Source organism: Erithacus rubecula, assembly GCF_903797595.1.
Source record: "Erithacus rubecula genome assembly, chromosome: 14".
Classification (NCBI taxonomy): domain Eukaryota; kingdom Metazoa; phylum Chordata; class Aves; order Passeriformes; family Muscicapidae; genus Erithacus; species Erithacus rubecula.
Window position 1 is genome coordinate 11,799,259 of NC_136666.1, and position 20,304 is coordinate 11,819,562.

Below are 20,304 nucleotides of genomic sequence, written 5' to 3' on the forward strand. Positions count from 1 at the left end.
TTTTAGTTAATTCATTGCTAATTAACACAAAAATCGAATTACTGATTTCAATATCCAGAAAAAGAGAACATCATTTAAAGTATGCTGCCTCCTTACTTCTCAGGTCCAACTTAAGAAAAACATCATCTTCCTTCTTCCTTCCTTGACTCAACTATCCTCCGTTTTCCCTGCATTTGAGGGGTGGGTGTAGGTAATTCTAGAAACTGGGGTGTATCTGAAGAATCTGGGGTGTCTGAAAATGAACTGCTTTGCTGCTGGCAAGCAGTTTGCTTTTGTGGGGTGAAAGCCTGTTGATGTGGATTTTGGAGCCAGCTGGAACTGGATGGCACTGGTACTGCTCACACATGAACTGATTAGCACCCATGCACCAGGTATGATTTGTCTGGGACAGTACTTGTATTAGTTCAGGTCTTGTTCCAGATAAGATTCTGATTATGGCATTGGAGAGCTCAAACATATGTCCCTATTAGTATAAAATGCTTAGTGAAATATGCATGTATCTAGGTATTTACTAAAATCTATTAGTGAGTAATGGCTTTATGATTACCTTTTACCTGTTTTTAATCAGTGATTTAGTGTTTGCTTTGCTAATGATTTCCTAGTAATTTTCAATTCAGACTCAAAGTAATTAATATGTTATATTTACTTCTGAAAGCATCCATGTGTATGATATACTTCCCTATTTACCCTCTTCAGTAAGAGTTACCATTTCTACTAAGAGTTATTAAACTTGTTTGGTTTGCTTTCTTAAATGTGAAACTGGGGAAGAAATCTTCAATTCTAAGCACCAGGAGTATGATGGAGTCAATGAGAAAATGGTCAGTAATTATACAGACCTGAGGCTGGGAGTAAAGTAGAAATAATCCTGCAGAATTTGACATTTTTCAGGTGTAGGTTATACACCAGCCTTTAGAAATAATTGATGTGCAGGGAGAATACAAATAACATCAGTGTCGCACTAACAAATGAAAAATTAGTCAATATTACACTAATAAAGATTGTCTTTCCTTGAAGTCACTGCAAGTCTGTCATGGAGCCCTTACAAAAGTATTATAGGGTAATAAAGCAAAGTCTTTCATTAGTAATAAAACCACAAACTCGAATATTAGTCAGAGATAATTCTGTCTTTTTTATGCACTGTGACTTTTATAAGCATGGGAACATCCTTTAAACAATGACATCCATAAATTCTTATAAAATAATCCCTTCATTAACAAGAATTTTGAGTGTTCAATTCTAGATACATGAAAAGAAAAATCCTATTTTCACAATTTTAAAGTAGTGGTACAAAACAATTTTTAATATGAATGGCAGATTTTATGGGATTACCATTAAAACTATTATAATTTTTAGATTACTAAATTCCAGTGTGATGTGGAAAAGCAAAGCTGTGCAGTGTATAATGGTAAGATGATATAAAGGTGCAACTGGTTGGAGCAGTTTAAAATGCTATTTCAGTATTTGTGAATTTTCCCAAGAAGGATAAACCTCATCAGGAACCACCATGGGCAATGGGCTGTGGAGCAGAATGCTTGCTGCCATGGTCCCCCAGGTAGCAGATTGCTGCAGTGGCCTGTTCTGGAGAGGCAGGTGAAGTGTCCAGCTACAGTATTTCAATTTTACCTTGCATTGACGACTGCTGGGGCTGCCATACTTGGTTATTATGTTGTGATTTACTCCAGGACGTGAATGGAAGCCAACATGTGTGACCTCATATGAGATAAACTGGCGAGTTTAATGTCCAGATGGCTATTCTGGAATGGTGTAATGAAAGAAAGGAACAAAAACTTAGGGTACAATGTTCAAGGTCAGAATTAAATGTAAATTATTTTCAGAGCATGGCACTAGGATTTGTTTGGGCTTTTTTTTTTATGTTCTGCTCTCATAATAATACTGAGGAACATTAGAGATGTGTTATTAATCCAGATGTACTTGCAAGGAATTTAAGTTTTGAAGGTATCACTATCTTCTTCCTTGGGATTGTCTGGAGTGCAGTTAATCTGTGAAACACATTGTGCAATGTGATTCTTATCAGACAATCATGAGGTGTTTTTTCATTTGAAGAAGTACTTGATTTCTTATTCTCAAAAATAAGCACCATATGGTTTTGTAACCAGTTCCCTGACTGGCCTCCCAGCTCATTTAATCTCTGGCTTCCTGACAAAATTGCTGAATTTCTTTGGTCATGCATCAGGGTAAGCTATTAGTTTTACACAGAAACCTTAACTTGTAAAAGAAAGCTTTAGTAACTCATGTCTGTAGTAATATGCAAATTTGATTTACTAGCATGTATGAAGCAGGCATCAGATCTGTGGAGAACATGTGAAAAGTTTCCAACACATGAAAATTTTGACAACTATTTATTTTGCTTTCTCATCAGGGTGTGGTGAACACTGGTTACAAGGACTTGCCAAGAAGAATGGCTACTCAAGCCAGTAGCCTTTTTTTCCAACGACATCTTGAAATTATTAAAGCTGTTTCTCCTGAGAAAGAATATTTTCACTTTGAACAAAAGGATGATTTAGATTATAGGGCTATTGGTCATGTCATTAGAGGAATTTGGGTAATAAAGGTGAGTTTCAACACTAAAATATTTTTGATAAAAAACATGAAATGTGTTGTCTGAAAGCAGCGATTTTGTTAGGGAGTTTAGTCATTCTGAGGAAATGTTATCATTCAATGTCTACATGATAATGCTGGGAGAAGAATTTCTTGCTTGTTTCAAGCACTAAAATACGGGGCAAAAAGACTTATAAAAATGTCGATACTCTAAAATTACTGCTGTCCTTTAAACTCATGATTTTAAAGGATGTGTTCTGAGAATCAGCCCATCTCCTGAGCTACTGAGCTCTGCCTTAGCAATAGAACTTCAGGGACTAGAGTTGATGGACTCAAATGAGCACATATTGAACACAGGAGTCAAAGAGTAGGAATAGGTGAGCTCTGTATGATACACAAAAGGACTCCAAGTAGTGCCAGTACTTCAAAGCCAATTGGCCTGGGGACGCTTAGTGATCTCTGCCCCAAGGTCAGAGAGGTGGAGCACTGCTAAAGACACAGTGGTTTTCTGTTGAAACACCCAGAAGTTTAGCCTGAGAATATGAAACATATTTCAACCCTGCTGTGATATCATTAAGCTGTACCTTTAGTGTAGTCTCCACTGTAATAGCAGCAGCCCTCATGCCTCCCTAAATACTTCAGCCCCTCCTTTTGGAGGAGAAAAGGAATTAAATATACAGTTAAATTAGGAGACAGCCTCAAATATCTGTGAAAACTGATATTACTTGTGTGCTGACTGTGACTTTCTGTACACAAGATGTTTCTTGAGATAAACTGATTCTTTTTCAGTCAAGTTTATTTTGGATGTAGTTAAGAAGAAAAATTAATTTCTGTAGTCATGGTGAACTGAAGATTGACAGGAATCCACATTTGCCTGCAGGTAGCATTAAACCAAAGTACAGTCATGCAAAACATTTATATATTGACAGACTGGAATTACTTTTCAGCTAAGAAAGTGGAAAGAGAAGCATATTAATGTTAAGCTTTTAAGGAACACAGTCTAGGATTGAGGTATGTTATCTTTTTAAACGTTTTTTTTTTCCCTGTGCTTTCTTTTGTGTTTATTTTGTATTTTTCTTGATATTTTTATTTGATTTTTATTCTTCCCTCTTCAGTGGTAAGTGTATTGCACCTTAAATATATCAGGCCAAAACTGGTTTAGTAGGAACACAAAGTCACTGCATTTAGTGGTTGGTGCTATTTTGCAGATCAAGGGTTATAGTAATCAGTATAAGGCAAAGGCCAAATCCCATTCTATTTACTCGTATTAATTAATTCTACTAATTTCAGAAATACAAGTAAATCATCATGACAGAACTTTGCTGAAACAGCCAGTCCACAATAAAAAGAAAGGTAAGATACAGTAAGAATCCATGATAATGATTTTTTTTTTCTGGAACTGGAAGCTGTAAAGCATTATTTCAATAGCATTTGCTAGGGACAGCACCCTTTTTCATTAAAAAACCCCCAACATTAGTATAAGATCAGGAAGAGTCACATCCTTATAATCTAGGAAAATTATTATCACAATTGGAATTTATATGAGGTACAAGAGAATTTATCTATATTTCTTGTTACAGTTGGTATTTTTGATAATGAACCATGCTAGGAATAACACATAAAATTAAAGTGAGCTTCTGAAAGCTAGTGTGGGCTAACCTTGAAAAGCCACAGACAATGGTAAATCAGGTTTGCTAATGTGTCCTGTTGCTTTCCAATTAAATGAAAGGCTAAAAATTCACTTTTCGGGGTCTTTGGTGAATCACCATATGCCTTTTGTTACCAATAAATTTCCTCTGATGTTAATTATGTATGAAATAAAGAGCCAGTATAGTATATGTTAGGAATCCAATCCAGGGCCAATTGAAATGCACATAGGCTGTTCTCAAAAGCTTTTGGATCAGGGCCTGTCTATACTGCATAACTCCAGATGTCATTATCTGTGTTGAAATATATGTGTGGAATGGAAAAATGAATCATATAGCAAGGTTTTGATTATGTTCAAGAACATTCATCTCATAAACAAGATTGTTATGCACTTTGCATTAAAAATAATGATGGAATGAAAGAATAATGCAAATGATAACAGTAAAGGATACATATAACACAGTTTTTGAGGGTTCACTACCTTCAAGACTGTTCAAGTTGAATGAGTAACAGTAGAAATAACTTTTAGTTCAAGGAAAGCAAATTCTGGCAGTATGAAAAGCTGATTTTAAAGGAGGAAAGCAGAGAAGGAAGTCTGCTTCACTCATTCCTTAACCAGACTTTGTACAGCAACTGAAAGTCCTTCCTTATTGTCTTCTCCCAGGGTCATGGACTTAACATGTTTTGTCCAAAGTACCAACCTTATTTGAAGATCTACTCTCCTTGATTAACAGCGGGCAATTCTGTATATACTTTAAAAAGTTTTTGTTAAAGACTTTCTTAAATGACAGTACAACTGAAAATTAAACTGTCATTTCTAAGAGTGAGTTTTGAATATCTTACTATTTTAGGCTTTGTCTTGATCAGAGAAATTAATTCTGTACATTGATTTGCTCAGAGCTTACTTGGGTATATTTAACAAAATCTTGTGCGAGTGATGACAAAATATGTCTCCAAGTAGAATATCATATTATCTTGGATTAATGAAATGATCTGGTCTTTTCCTAAAGAGGGAAAAACATTTCCTTAAACCACTAACACATATGGTCAAAGAGACTAGTACTGGAAGCAATAATATTTTCTCCCAAGGAAGTATTGTTGAGCTCTTTGTGTGGTCTGCATCTTTTAACAATGTTCAGATGCTACACTGTGGTCTGTATTTCTACTAATACAGTAAAGGTTGTGAAAAGCCACTGGGGAATTTATGACATATTTGATTTTGGAGTTTTTTGGTGAACAATTTCTCCATATTTGCCCAAGTGGAATATTTTTTATTTCATAAATTTAGTTTGGCAGTCCCATGTGCATCTGCTGAATCCTGGGGTACACACTTCGTTCTCACGTTGGCCAAGACTCTATTATTCCAAAATTAGTTTTCTGGCAAAAACAATGTACACAAGTTATGCATGCAAAAGCATGAGCAGGAAATGCCTTCTGCTATCATGGGTGTCTGTGACAACTTCTGTGGAAGAAGGGTTTGGGTTCTATGCCTGTTTTTATTTTATGATTAATAAAGAAAAGTGCTTTTTTACTCTTCTGCCTGCATAGTTTTTTCTTTATAGGTTTGGCAGATATTTTAAGACTGATGCTTGTTTCTCCCAATCCCTTTTTTAATCAAATAGTGAGCAGATTTATTCTTGCTTGGATGAGTGGTTATCACACTATCCAGGGAGTCACACCTGGACTTCCTTTGCCTCTCATACCAGAAATTGTATTTATTATTCCCAACTGTAATGTCTGCTGCCTTCTTCTCTCATAGGTTTAGAGTTCAATTTCATTAAAAGGGGAATTTTCCAATAGGAAATCAAAACAAGGTTAATGTCTTCTCCAAAATCAATTACAAATGAAATTACAATTTTAGTTCCCGTCTTAAAACTTTTACTCCTGGCACTTTTTCATACTTACTTTAAATTCATGATGCATATTCATGCACAAAGATCTTCTAGTCACCAAAGGATTGTATAATCATTATATAGGAATGCCAACACAAACATCAACTTCATGTTTATACCCATTGTCTCTACAGGAAATGTACATAATTTTGTGAGTGGTGAGATGATGAAAGAAGAAAAGTTTAACAGAGTTAATGTAGTTGTGAGAAGTGATGATAAATTTTTATGCAGCCTCAGGTATGTCTGTCTGTATCCTTTGCTTTTTCCTCTGTATGAGACCAGCTCCTTTCTGCCTGATTAGTCCAAAAAGGAATACATCTCCCAAATAAGGAGTTAATGAAGCTACTAGGTTAAGTCTCACATCTGGGGATGGGTTTGTCATGCTGATTAGCCCTCCACATTCATCTATCTGTTATTTGAGAAGATGCAGAAGATTTTTATAAGCTATCTACCTGGTTTCTGAGTCATAATTTGTCGTGAAAAAAGAGATCCTGAATCATAATTTAATATTTACAGATTAAAGATAAGAAAATTCTAAATTCTAAAATTTCTTTAAAGCACTCCCCAAAACTGCATGTAGACACTAAGTCTGCAACCAAAAGAGCTAAATAAAAGATCTGGGAAACCTATGGAAAAGATAGAGCTCACAGCAGCAGGAGGAGTCCTGCTTATTGGAATATGAAAGGCTATTGACACATTAAAGAGATTATGGGGAAGTTTTCAAAACACAAGACTGGGAAAAGCAGATAAATTAGATAACATCATCTAGCACAAATTTCTCTAGCTCTCAAAGTAAAACAAAGGTAGAATTTGTTCAATAGCTAAGTAACCCAAAGCTAGGAGGGTGGTCTTTGCTAGCAAAATGAGTATGAAGAGCTGGATCTTGTGTGAAATATTAGTGCTACAAGCAGTAAGGGACAAGGAGTATGTGCAGAATCAGGCCCTCTTCAAAAACAGCCTTCTAGGAAAGCCATTCACTTATATGGGCAAATATTTGTCATCCTTCTTCATTAGATCATGGGATCTGTTATCCCTAGGGCCAGGGAAACAATTTTATAGCCCTTTTGTTTTCTACTGTCCTTATTTGAGCATATTCCTTTGATTGTGCTGGGTTTCATTCAAGAGAAAGCAGCTTGACATTTCCAGTTCTATAATGTTCAGTCAGTTACAAAAGCAGCATTATTCATTAGAACTTAATTCATGTGCTCAGGTACCAATCTCTAGGTAGTTTAAAGTTTATCAGGAAACCGTATTTTCCTTTATTTGCTATTTTGAAATCCACCCTCAGATGCATTTCTTTGCTATTTTTAAATCCACATCCAGATGCATGTCTTGTTCAAAACTCATTAAAACAGATATTTCTTATTAGAGGCAGAACATGATTGGCATTCATCTTTAGTAAAGGCAGAGAAAGGAAGTATTTTGGGAAGACAACAATCTGATAGTAATTAGACCTGAACTGTTTTTTACCTGCCCTTAAAGCTTCCAACATCCTAGAAAATTGTTCAGCACTTTCTCTGGAAGAAATGAGGTGTTGAATTTCATGAATTCTTTAAAGTTTTTCGAACGGTACCATCACCGGGGAAAAAAATCTAATGGATGTCCCGGAACTTTTAAGAAGGTTACACAAGGTGTAAAATCTCCAAAGCTAACTTTTTTCAGTTGTCTTACAAATGAGTACTTGAGAGGTGTTCTGGGAGATCTGTGTTGCTTCTTGTGTTGCACCATTTCCACAGGCCATAGTAAAAGCCACAGTGATACAGTCATACTCTGTTTAACCCCACATTTCCTCAGGGTACAATATCTATAAACTTACTCCATCTCAGGATTGTTCGTATCCTTATGTGACAGTTTCCCTTCTCTCAGCTTGAAGCATTTGGGCTTAGACTCCTGAAAAGCCCATAAATATTTCTTGCAGATACCAGCCAACACATGGTCTTTGGCCTCTGCAAGTGTTCCAAGAATGTTGTTGAATGGTTATGATTTGAGCATCATGGATTTTTCTGACCATATTGTTTTGGATCGTACTTTCAACTCTTTCAGACATGTAGGTTAAAAGACAGTTTATTATTTAAAATTGTCACCATGTGCTCTTCAAATATCAGATGGATGACTGCATATTTACTAAATGAGGTCATGCAGGAATTTTAGAGTATTTTTAACATCAAAATATCTAAAATCAAACTGTGAGGGAATCAGAACTTCATATTTACTTTTATAAAATATAAAAATCTTACCCATGAAGAATATAATAGCCAAAATATTTTTAAATGTGCACAGTGCAGGGCAGGACTAATCTAGCAAAGGTATTTTTTTTCATCTTTCAGTTTGAACTAATGTGCTAAGTATTTTTCTATAAGGGCAGAGCATTAAGAAATAAGCCTGAAAACCATAAAGACTAAGGCAGTAATTGAGGCATTTTAAACTAATATTAGAAAACAATACATCAGTGTTGATTATAATTGAAAACATGTACTCAAATATATGTCAACAGATCCTGGAGCTGAATTGCTGGGATGCTAATTAGTTTCATAGTTGCTCACTGAATTGGTGTCATAAAAAATACAGAAACCAGAAAATGTTAAGAGAGGAATGTGCAGAAGTCTAATAATCAAAAACGGATACTCACTCACAATAACAAACAAAGAAGAAATCTTTCATCTTTAAAGACAATTCTTTTTTTTTAATTGCCTCCTGGCAATTTTAAAATAATGTGAAGTACAGCAATACTACATAGTTGATTTTTTTTTTTTTTTTTTTTTCATCTAATGTATTACAGCTCAGTTGTGTGCTGTGCAGGAGGGATGGTAGGACTCTACTAAGAACACTTCTGAATCTGGGAATAGCCCTGATAGGATTGAGGTGTCAAAGCTTCAGGAGCAAACAGCAGTAGAAGCACTGAAATCTTCAGCAGAAATTCTGGGCATGACTCTGGGTGGCACAATGGAAATGTGCACTTTTTGTAAGGTAAATGTGCTCAATCCACAGCATCCTTCTTAGTGATTAATTTTGAGAGGATAGGAAAATAAGTAGTATGAAGACATAAATTCCTAAAGGGGGAACTTCTATCTAAGGGATGAAAGATCTTCATTGCTGATAAAAAGTTTCTTTTGTTCAAATTCAAATTTTGTTCTGAAATGAAAAATTGGTGTTTAAAATAGCACTGATCTAGTTAGATGTTTTTGGAACTTCCCATTTGTTTCTTACATTAAACAGTTTTCTTGTTATGAATTTACTAACTGCCTCAGTTGATCTAAATTACAATAAATTTATGGGAAAGGAAGTGTTAGTGAATTTTAAGTTAGTTTTAATGATGATTTGTTTAGGAGGACTTTGTATCCAATAATATGGAGGCCAATAGAAATTCTCAAAAGTTGAGCCTGAAACTTGGTAAGAGAGAAGAGGGGAAGGCACTACCCTGCCAGTTTGTCACTTAGATCGTGGCAGTTTTCTAAAGCCTCCAGAGCTGTTTTGCCTGCCTTGATTCTCTGTAGGCAAAATGTGTTTGGAAACTCAGGCGGGTACATCCACACAACTCTCTCCAATACATGAGAAACAGTGGCTTCAAAGGAGCTGTTCTGGCTCTGTTTCTTACAAGTTGTCATCCCAAAATGTTCTAGCAATGTATTTTTGGAAAAGACTTAAATTAGGTTAAAATTTCCTATAACTATTATATTTCTAATTCATTGTATGAAGAGGAAAACAACGTAAGTAAACAGTCCTTTCTTGCTCAATGGTCTGTTTATGTTTTGAGTATGAAACACAATGTAATATTTCATTTTGGATCTAAATAATTTAATTTTGCAGATCTTACCATTGCAAAATGAATTGAAACCTCTGACCTTCCTCAGCTTGTAGCTGCATTTTCACAGTCTGGTTGCTTGGCAGCAGCAACTCTTACATGAATTGCCAAGTATGGAATTGAATATCCACACCTTGATGTTCACCCTTCTGCCAGCCTTCTCAAAATTGTGGCATATCTGGGCACTGTACTGAGGTATAGTTTCAGTGCTTCCTTAGTAACTTTTGTAAAATTGCTGGGTACTGTACTGTAGTCTGTCATATGAAATTTAGAATGCAGTTCACTAGAGGCCCTTTCTTGTTTTCCTCAAAATCCAGTTGGCTCCTAGGAGGAGCCAGGGCATAATTATCTTAGGCCCTTTACAAGGGAAGCAGTCTTACACAATTTAGTTTAACAAACTTGGTAGGACTGGAACACAAGGAAAAGGAGGTTAATACTTCGGCTTTTGTGTTCATTAGGAGAGATGCTGGTGTTGGTCTCAAGGATTTTTTTTTTTTTTCTGGATTTGCTAAACAGTGTTTGTTTAACTGAGAATTTGACTTAGATTCCATAGAGCTTTATTCCTAAGAGACTCGTGTGAACAACTGTTGGCTAGAGGAATTGTAGTAAGAGGTCTCTAAGTAGCAATTGTTTCTTACTGTGAAGTCATACAGCTATTCAAACCTCATGCTCTGCATAATCACTGTCCTATTTGGTATTACAATGCAGTCATATCAAAGTGTTTTTGTTTTCTCATAATTAACAAGGCTGATAGAAGTCACAGACTGTGACAAGAAAAGGAACTGGAGCACTTCCATTTCTGAGAATTCCTTCCAAAAAATTCCTGCCTTTTTGTCTTCTATATGAAATTGATAGACCTTTCCTTTAGCTAAACTAATCACCAAGAAGACCAGTATCTTTGGTACTTTTATTCTGTACCATACCCTGTCTTAATTTCTAGTGCTTTAGGGCATTAAATATATTTTAGTGCTAAAGGCAATACAGCATTAGAGCAGCTGCACTCCCAGCTGTGCAGAACTCAGCACCATTTCTTCCTTGGGCACCACTAGCTGGCTTGCTGACAGCATCCATGGCTAGTATGATCAATTTTTGCATTGGATCCAAGCTGCACCCCTGGATTAGTATGCACTCCTGATGCTACAGGATTCTCCTCAATTATGGTAAAAGTCTCCAGAGAGTAATTCTCCAACCGTTTCATTGCAAATTTAAGTTTTTTGCACACAAATCCAGCACTTGCTGAATACTCTCCAAAAGGGAGTCTTGCATGTCAATGGAAAAAATTGGCATAAACTATGAGGAATCAACAAAGCACACTGCAGAATGTTTATCTAGCCCTATAGAAATTCCTTAACAAGACTGCAAGGCCTTGTAGGATCCCACAAACCACACTGCAGAGATCCAAAACTATCTAGCCAGCAGCAGTGCTGTAAAATAAGCAGTGGATGTTTATCTAGTCAGATGTATATGTAATCCTAACCATTGCTGTAACTGTGGACTGGTTTTGCAAAGAAATAAATGAGTAAGGGTCTTGTCCTGCAAAGTAAAAAAATAATTTCAGCTCTTATTATGCTTGTATGATCTTTGAGCAAAAATTCTAAAGGCATATTTGCTTTACTTACGTGACTAAACCCAATAGAGGTCATAGGTAACAATCTTCTGCTAACTGGGTGATTAAATGAACTTTCATTTGCTTTTATTTCACTTTGTAAATATTTTAGGAATGATATCATTTCTTGAAATATTAATTCAATTTTTATTTCCCTTATGTGGTGCATACTAGATTGCAGGGGCTGACAGCTGTAGGTGGAGCAGCTATGCCCATTACTCAAATACTAACCAGTCACTCTGGCTGAGCCTTGTGTGCAGAAGGTTTTCTTGACAATTCTGAGTGTCTTGATAGGTTCCTCTGGATGGAGCTATCCTATTGTGCATTGTGTGTGCAGTGAGGAAATTCCATTAGTTTGTCTTCTTTTCTGTGTGAAAAAAGACAAAGGCATTTACTTAGGAAACTTTTACAAATAAGATGTTGCAGGAGAGCTTGCAGCCACTGGACTGGCTCTGTGACAGAATTTTGTTCATACTGGTAGTATAAAAAATGAAGTTATGACAACTGGATATAGATGTCTGATGGGTTTTCCAGAATTAAAATTTGGCAAGAAAACTCCTAAAATGCAAGGACAGCAAAGAAATCAAAATATGTCTGGGTTGCATGATGTGTAACATGTCAGGCAGAGATAGCCAGCCAACTGAAGGACTGCAAGCAATATATGTGCTAGGAGAGCTCTTCCTTATTTTTTACTCTGCTTTTTAGGAGCTCCTTTATCCAGGGCTCAAGCACTTCCATGTGGCACTTCACTGAGCAGTGAGAATGTGCCATCAGCTGAGTTCTGGCTGGTCACACCCTGGGTCATGTCTGGCACTCACACACTGGTGTGAAGTACAACCAGTGGCCTTCAGACAGCTGATTCCTCTGATCAAAATGATGATCTTATGCCATAAAAGAACTTGCACAGTTTTACACGAGTTCTAGCCCAGCTGTATGTAAACAATTCCTAGTACACTAAATCTGGCAACTGAACTTTAAAAACAACTAGAAAAAACAATAACAGCCATGTAAGTTAATATTTTATAAAGCACTGAATAGCCTTCACTGAAAGATCTCACCCAGCAACAGGCTTTAAGGAAGTGTGAAATATGCTGTTTCATAACATGCAAGATGGGAAATGTTATTTAAACAAAGAACATCTTTGTTTCACTAGCAAAAAATGTTAAGGTAGTTTAGGGAGGAGAAGAGAAATAATTTCAAAATGTCTGAAAAACAAAGTTTTCTCCAAAGCATATCTGAAGATCTGTTTGAAATGTAATTTTTATGCCAAGTGGGATCCTGAAGCTTTAAAAAAAAAAAAGGCAATGCAATATTGAACTGTTGAACCATTTCTGTATCAGCTTCACAGCTTGTTAAAGTAAACTTTAATGAGCTGAAAAATAATGCAGTCTGACTTCCCAAACAAACTACATGGGAACTTACAACAAATGAAAAAATGAACTATTTATTTTAGGATTCTTTTAATGGACTTGGAACTGTTGTTTTGACCAATGTACTCATTGAATATATTCACATTTAGACTTAGTCTTTGCCAAATGTCACTTTTGGATAGATATGGCACAGCATCTACAGCAGGAAGGAAACCCATGGAAATTGTTGAAACCTGCACTGAAGCTGGAATTAGACCAAGTTATTGAAGAGATAAAGGAGTCTGATTCTATCATTACCCTGGGTGGGAGTTCAGACATTTGCTGTTCAAATCACTCAAGAGCAGACTTTCCAAGCTACCTCACGTCTTAAGTAACACTGAATATTTCACTGTTCACATTAATCATGTCAAAATCTTGTTCCTGCTTCCTTTGGATCTATCCAATTCACACTTCTAATCCAAATACTAAGATTTTTAAATACCTCTTCTCTTCTTACATGCCACCTGTATCTCATCTGATGTTATCAGTCATTCCTCACTTGGTTTTGCCCATAAATGCAGACCTTTACAATTATTAGTCAGCTTTAGAGCATACATCTTGATAGTACTACAGTGCTCATTGTTCTGTAATGATACAGCATAAGACAGAAGGTTTAATCAAGGCCTTAAGAGTAATTTCATCAGGTTTACACAATTTGTTATATTGTGAAATCTTGAGGTTTTGCAGTTGATGTATATTCTACCACCCATGTAAGTCAGTCCTGTTCTTTATGATTAGACCTTAATGAATAATTAATGAACTCTTCTGGGAGTTTTTGTCATCTTAAAAAGTAATGAAGGCCTAGAGTACAGGACTGGGGATAGTGGAGGTACAAAGAATTGGCCACAAACTGAAGAGGTTTTGGTTTTTTTACCCTTTGAATAGTACTGGTTTTCAGCAAAGAAATGTGAGATGAAGTCACTGAAGTTACTTTACTGGGATTCCTTCTGTGTTAATTCCCATTAAAAACCCTCCCAAACTTGCTTTTCCTAAAAATGGGTAACCCAGCACTGCCAAGATTTATGCAGGGTAATCAGCTAGTCAGTCTGAGATTTCTCTTAAGAATGGCAAGTTTTGGCCAACATTCATTTTCAATTGTAACAATAACAAAAAAACTTTGTGTCATGATGTTTCAGGACAATTTAATTTCTGTAGCATAAATATACATGGAAAATATTAATGGAAATCAGGAAACATTCAGTTTTCATGCATCCCATCTACAGTACAGTATAAGCCAGTAAGTTGCAATGTGCCAGCTAATCATTCCCCTTTCATTATAAAAAATTGCAAATGCCTATGAAGGCATGTGAACAAAAGACAATGGTTCCAAACATCTAGCAGAAAATCCTTAAATATAATAGCTTTTGTACACTGGATTGCCTGAAGCAATTGAGCACTTGCTATGTAGCCAGCTGAAATGTTCTGTAGCTCTGCTGAAAGCCGAGGGGAAGCCTGGGTCTTGTGTGCCCTGAGTCCCAGGCGTTGGAGGTGCTGTACATCCCTGCAGCTGGAATGAAGCTGACTTCTCCAGCTGACCCAAGAATACAGTTGGCTTCTTTCAGAGGCAGCTGCATGCAGCCCGTGGCCAAATGAATGGGTCATCACGATGAGGGGCCTCTGAGAGGAGAGGGATATGGAAAAAAAGGAAGAGAATTGCCAAAGTGCCTCCCCCAGCAAAGCAGGCTGCTGTAGAAAGTAATGTCAAGTGCAGTTCATTTGGTATAGTCACATTAAAAAAAAATATCCAACAGAAAACACTTGAAGTTCTAGAAATTTGTTATTAGTCAAGATGTTGATATGCTCTTCCCCTGAAGATTAAAGAAATTATTTTTAAAAGGGTGAGAGGCTTTACTTGTAATAAAATAGTGAATTCCAAGTAGAATGCTGCATTGTTGAAAACATACACATAAAAATTCATTATTTAGGGTGTTAATGATTTGTGTTCTTAATTTTCACTCACTTAATGGTCTCTTTTGAATGCTTTTTTGGTATAGGTCCTAAGTTTGTAAGGATGGCAAATATTTTCTGATATATTCAACACTGCATAAGTAAGGAAGGCTGTAAGAGCTGTGATAGTTTCTCTGGAGATGCATATGAGCTGCAGTATTAGTAGGAAAGGCAAAGATGGCTCTGTACTACCTCTGCTTTCACTTCCTTCTGAGGCTGTCAATTAATAAACTAGAGGCTGTGTAGGCCACTGATAGGTGGGGATCTGGTAACTTCAACAGCACCTTTTCAGATCTTTGTATCACCTTGCACTGGCCATATTTCCTTCACAGAAGAATTCTTCACTGCTTTATCTGGCTTGCATTGCTGGACCCAGCTTTAATGGATAGGAGTCAAACTAGATGATTTTTGTTCTAAGCAACTATGCAGGAGATAGCTCATAAAGGAAGATCTACAAGCTAAGTTTAGTACCATGGGATCATGAATTTACTGCTTCTAGAAGACTTGATGGCAAACATTTTCAGCTGACAATCTTAAAATGTTTGACTCACTGTTTGTCCTATAAACTCAGATTGGAAAAACAGGATTATGTATCTGTGTCTCATAAACATCTGAAATAGGTGTATCCTCATTGCTGTCAATGAGGATAATCTGCTTGTGATGATGTATTCGATGACGTACATTTTTTGATACTACATTTGCATCCACTTTGGGAACTTTGAAAGAGCAGGGAAATCAGAATTTACGTATTACAAATGTTTTTATTCCTTTCTATGCTCACAGCAGACTTATGGTTGCCCTAGACCTGGATGCTCTCCATGTAACAGTACACTAAATTCCTTTGGCTCATGCCCCTCAGTCACTTGGAGAGCTGTTGCACAAGATAGAAAAATGGTGCAGCCAAACATTCTTCTCTGGTTGCCAGGTTCCTGGGAGGCATAGCCAGCCCTATAGTTAGAAAGGTCAAGAGAAATGGAAGCTCTAACATGGTGCTAATTTTAATACAGACTCTAGGAGACTAAGCTTGACTTTACTGAGCAAACTGAGCAACTCTGAAAAAGAAAAAAAATTGGTAGGCATGTGGGTATGTTGGGCAGAGGGATTAGTGCTACTTGTGCAGATATTTCACAAGCCTATTAAGAGTTCCTTGAAGGATTCAATGAGCATGAGGAGGACAAGGGAAATCTATTTGATACTGCTGGTGCTAGAGCTCTAAACCAAATTCTGTTTTTATCAGTAGTGTTGCTCTAGAAATATACCTTTCATGACCAGCATGGCTAGAGGTTTCAGGAGTTATAAGCAATTTTTAGAGCTGTGTATTACATCTGAAATGGTGGAATCTCTTGAATTACTAAAATGTTACAGTGGATTACTAAAGTGGATTGGGTGGAAATGAGTGCTTCTTGCATGCAGAGCAATGGACCTGAGGAGCTGATCAGAACAGATACTGGAGTTTGGCCTGTAAGTGAGCAGTGCTGAAATACTCTATGTGGTATAACATAATAATGCACGTCATCCTCAGATCCCACAGATGTGCTCTATTCAGTGACCTCACCGCAGCCTTGCGTAACACTGCCTCATAAGTCTTAGGAGTATTTATTTTTATGATATCTTGCATAGAGAATGCATGAAATTTTTTTAATAGTTTTCATTAGCACATGGAACTGCCAAGATTGGATTCTAGGTTTAAACACCAACAGATGGATTTAATTTTTTCATTCAGATGAAACAACAAACTGTCATCATTTATTGTATGCTTGATTAATGTGCTTTGGTGTTGTCTTGATAACTTGAAGCAGTGGCTTTTCCTTTCATAATAACACATTTGTTAATATATTTCCTTTTTGTCTGAGATACAGACTTGGCTCTCAACACTGGTGCAAATGACACAGTAAACTCAGCAGCACAGGAAGATCCCAACTGTTATCAGCAGCATGCCAATACTGGAACTCTGGAAATCAAAGCAAGGTACTGAAAGACAGTGACAGAGTTTAGTACAGTTAGTTATTTTATATTAATTTCTTACAAGAAAAGTGCCAACGTATAGAAATACAAACAAGAAATGTCTTTCTAAATCAATGCCTCAAAGATGAATATACAAAGACATATGTTTTGCTGAAAATTACCACTGCCTATACAGAGAGAGAACTTTGCAGAGGCCAAGAAAACCAAATCCTGGCCATTGCCATCAGACCATCCATGTGTTGGAATAGCTTAAGTATTGCATGTTACCTTGATTGCTTGAATCTACTGCACTAGTTTTCATGGGCTTCAAAAAATTCAAGCATTTTGTTTTTGTTGATTCTTACTCCATTGTTTTTTCAATGATTCTTATAAAATGAGCAAAATCAGCTCAGCCATGCCTACCTTAGAGAGCACTCTGCATTCAAGAGTTTGACACTATAATTTTGTTGGCAAATTCCTTGGCAGTTGCTTCAGGCATTGGTTTTAAACCAGTTTCCCAGAAAAAGTAAGCCAGATTCAAAGAAAAGAGGAAGATTTTGGTGATGTAAAAGTTTCTGTGTTATATTTTTTTGCCAACACAGTCATGATAGAATAGGATGCAAGTACTTTTGTACTCTTAACCAGCACAGGTATGCAGATCAAAACCAACATTGTAACCACACTCAGACATGTGTGGTTAACAGGTTAAAAGAGGAAGTAATGTGATCCAGCTGCTTCAAGTAGACTGAGGTGCATTACATGATGGTTCTGACAACTGAAGCTGTATCAAGTCGCTTCCTTGTCTGCTGTAAACATGAAAAAAGAAAACTAGTGTAGCATCGATTCTGCCCAAAGGAAACCTGCAAACAGAAAAACTTCTGCATGTTTCATCTGCATAGACTAGTCACTAGAAAATGCAGTTTCAGTTCAGCTGAAATTCATGCATTTGACAAACAATTTAGTCTTGAAGTACAGAATTTTTATTTAAAAGTAGGAAATGAAATGAAGGCTGTTTCAACTTGAACAAACTTCTTTTGCTGGAACCTGAAGTATTCTGTAGAAAAATCAAAAGGATGCTTTTTTAAATTTAAAGAAGTTTGATTCTCTTCAATTCATTAGTATCCATCTCCAAAGCAAATAATTTCAGAGATTGCACTAAAGTTTTTAGATTTCATGCCATTTAAACTGACTTATGGGTCCAGCTTCATAGATAGACACTTTTATTTAGAAGCAGAAATTTCTTTTACAGGTAAGGGAAGCACAGTGCAGGCAATCAGAGAAGGAGCAGGACTCAGTCTGGGGTATGTTGGTGGAGCACATTCTCTTCTGTTCCCTCTCCTGTGGTATGTTTCTAAACATCCTATTGCAACACCAGTGGTCTGAGAAGTCAGCAGTAAAATCATGTGGCAACCGCACCAGTATTGCTAAAGTTAGACAAAAATTTCCACTTTCCATGAGGTGAAAATACAGTCTGCTGTCTGTTTTGCATTAGAGAACTAGTTCCCACCTCTTACTCTGGAACTTCAGAATTATTTGAATTTATTTCTGGCAGATAGGGATGAAGAAATCACACCACCATGGGTAGTTTTTCTTTAATGTGATGTACTAGTTTCAAAATTTGACAACATCTCATTTCTCTTCTATGTAAAAGGCAGCTATGTGTTATCTTTCCCAACAAGCTAACAGGAAGAATGTGGTAGATTTTTCATATAAACACTTCCTTTAAATGTTGATATTACTAAGTTTGACCAGTTACAATTAACATTCCTAATCACTGCTTCAGAATTTTACTAAAGTGGTGTCCCTCAAGACAAGGAATAAGTTTAGGAACCATGTTGAGTCCTTCAGTACCTTAGCAGGTGACCTCATATTCTGGTATCAGTAGATCAGGAGTTTAACTGCCACATATTCTGATTTAGTGGGAAAGCATTCCTGTTGTAATTGTGCTGCAATCACATTTAAATTTTGTGTTCCATAATACTCTGAGAGACAAGTTAATGGCACTTGGGGGTGTATTAACTGCATTATAGTAAATTATGGGAAATTAATAGGAAGTCTCCCTCCCTCCCTTCTTTTGGCATTTTTGAAGGTAGTATGAGTAGGTAGGATGGATTTTCATATCACATTATATTTTATACAAGTATGCTACAACCATCATTTCTGTTCTGATTGATTTCTAAAGCATTCAGGCACTGAAACACAGTCTGAGAGAAAGATCAGAACAGATCCTTGTATTACTCTGCAGTTGGGCCTGAAGAAGACTATGTGGAAAACCAGATGGACTCAAAAATTGCAAGAAGCAGTAGCAAAGGATTTAAATCAGGTAAGATTACAAGTGCTTTGGGAGGTCATGCTGTAGATTCCAAGTTGGCATCTCTTTTCAATCTCAATGTATCTTTACCCCATGCACTGACATGACCCTCTATTCAACCTCCGCTTGGATGACATTTCTGCTACCTTCCAGGAAAGGAATTGTTTTTTGTAGCAGCTCCCTCTCTTATTCATTTTGAGAAAAGGATTAAATACTCCCTCTGACCAAGCTTACAAGCATGCTAAACTGAAGCCACTTCATGCTCCTGGCCAAACAAAGAACAAAAAATACCCACAATAAGCAAAAGCAGATGGCTTCAGTGGCAGGAAATGAATGAGCCAGACTGCAGGTAAAATGGTTCTCTGAACACATCGCCGAGGTTTGCACTGACAGGTTCTTTGTTATCTGGGGCCTCCCCACAGGAGGCCAGATGTCTTCTGTTGTGAGAGGAGATAGAGATGCTCTTCCTTTTCCTCCCCCTTTAACTTACGGCTGTTTAAGTTACTGCTAATGGAAGCAGAAGCCTGTTTTTCCCTCTTGGTCTCTGATGTTTTTGGAAACAGAAGAGATAGTGAAGGGGTATTCTGATATGAAAGAAAAGGCTCAGAACTGGCCTTTACCTCCCCATGACCCTCAATTTAAAGAACAGGGAGGTCAGTGCTGCTAATTGCACTTGAAAGGATTAACCACTTGATTGCTTTCATGTAGTGGAACAAAATTTTTCATTAGTCTCAAAGCTGGGGAAATGTATCAGTCATGCTGAGATGCTTTCAGTGTGAGATGGATGACTCGATTTGGCTTCTTATAGCAACCCAAAACTAAATAGAGGATGTAAATATTTTTATATATATGAGAGAAAGGGCAATTACATCTGCTGCTCAGACAGGACAGATTTGCAGCAGAAGTGACAAAAACCTCCTTCCTGCCCCCATAAAAGGTTATCAGAGGAACAGCAACAGACCATAATTACAGATATTAGGTGTGCCTCTGTCCCTCAGTATAACAAATCACCCTTGCATTACACTGAGATTGCACTGGAAGAAAAGGAATCTGAACCCAATTCCTGGACACAGCGTGCCAGATTTAAAATCCTTTCTGTACATTAATTTCATCTGAGAGTTGAAACTAATTTTCTTTTGGAAAAGGTTCTTAATTCCCATTGTTCAAATAAAGTGAGGTACACAAAA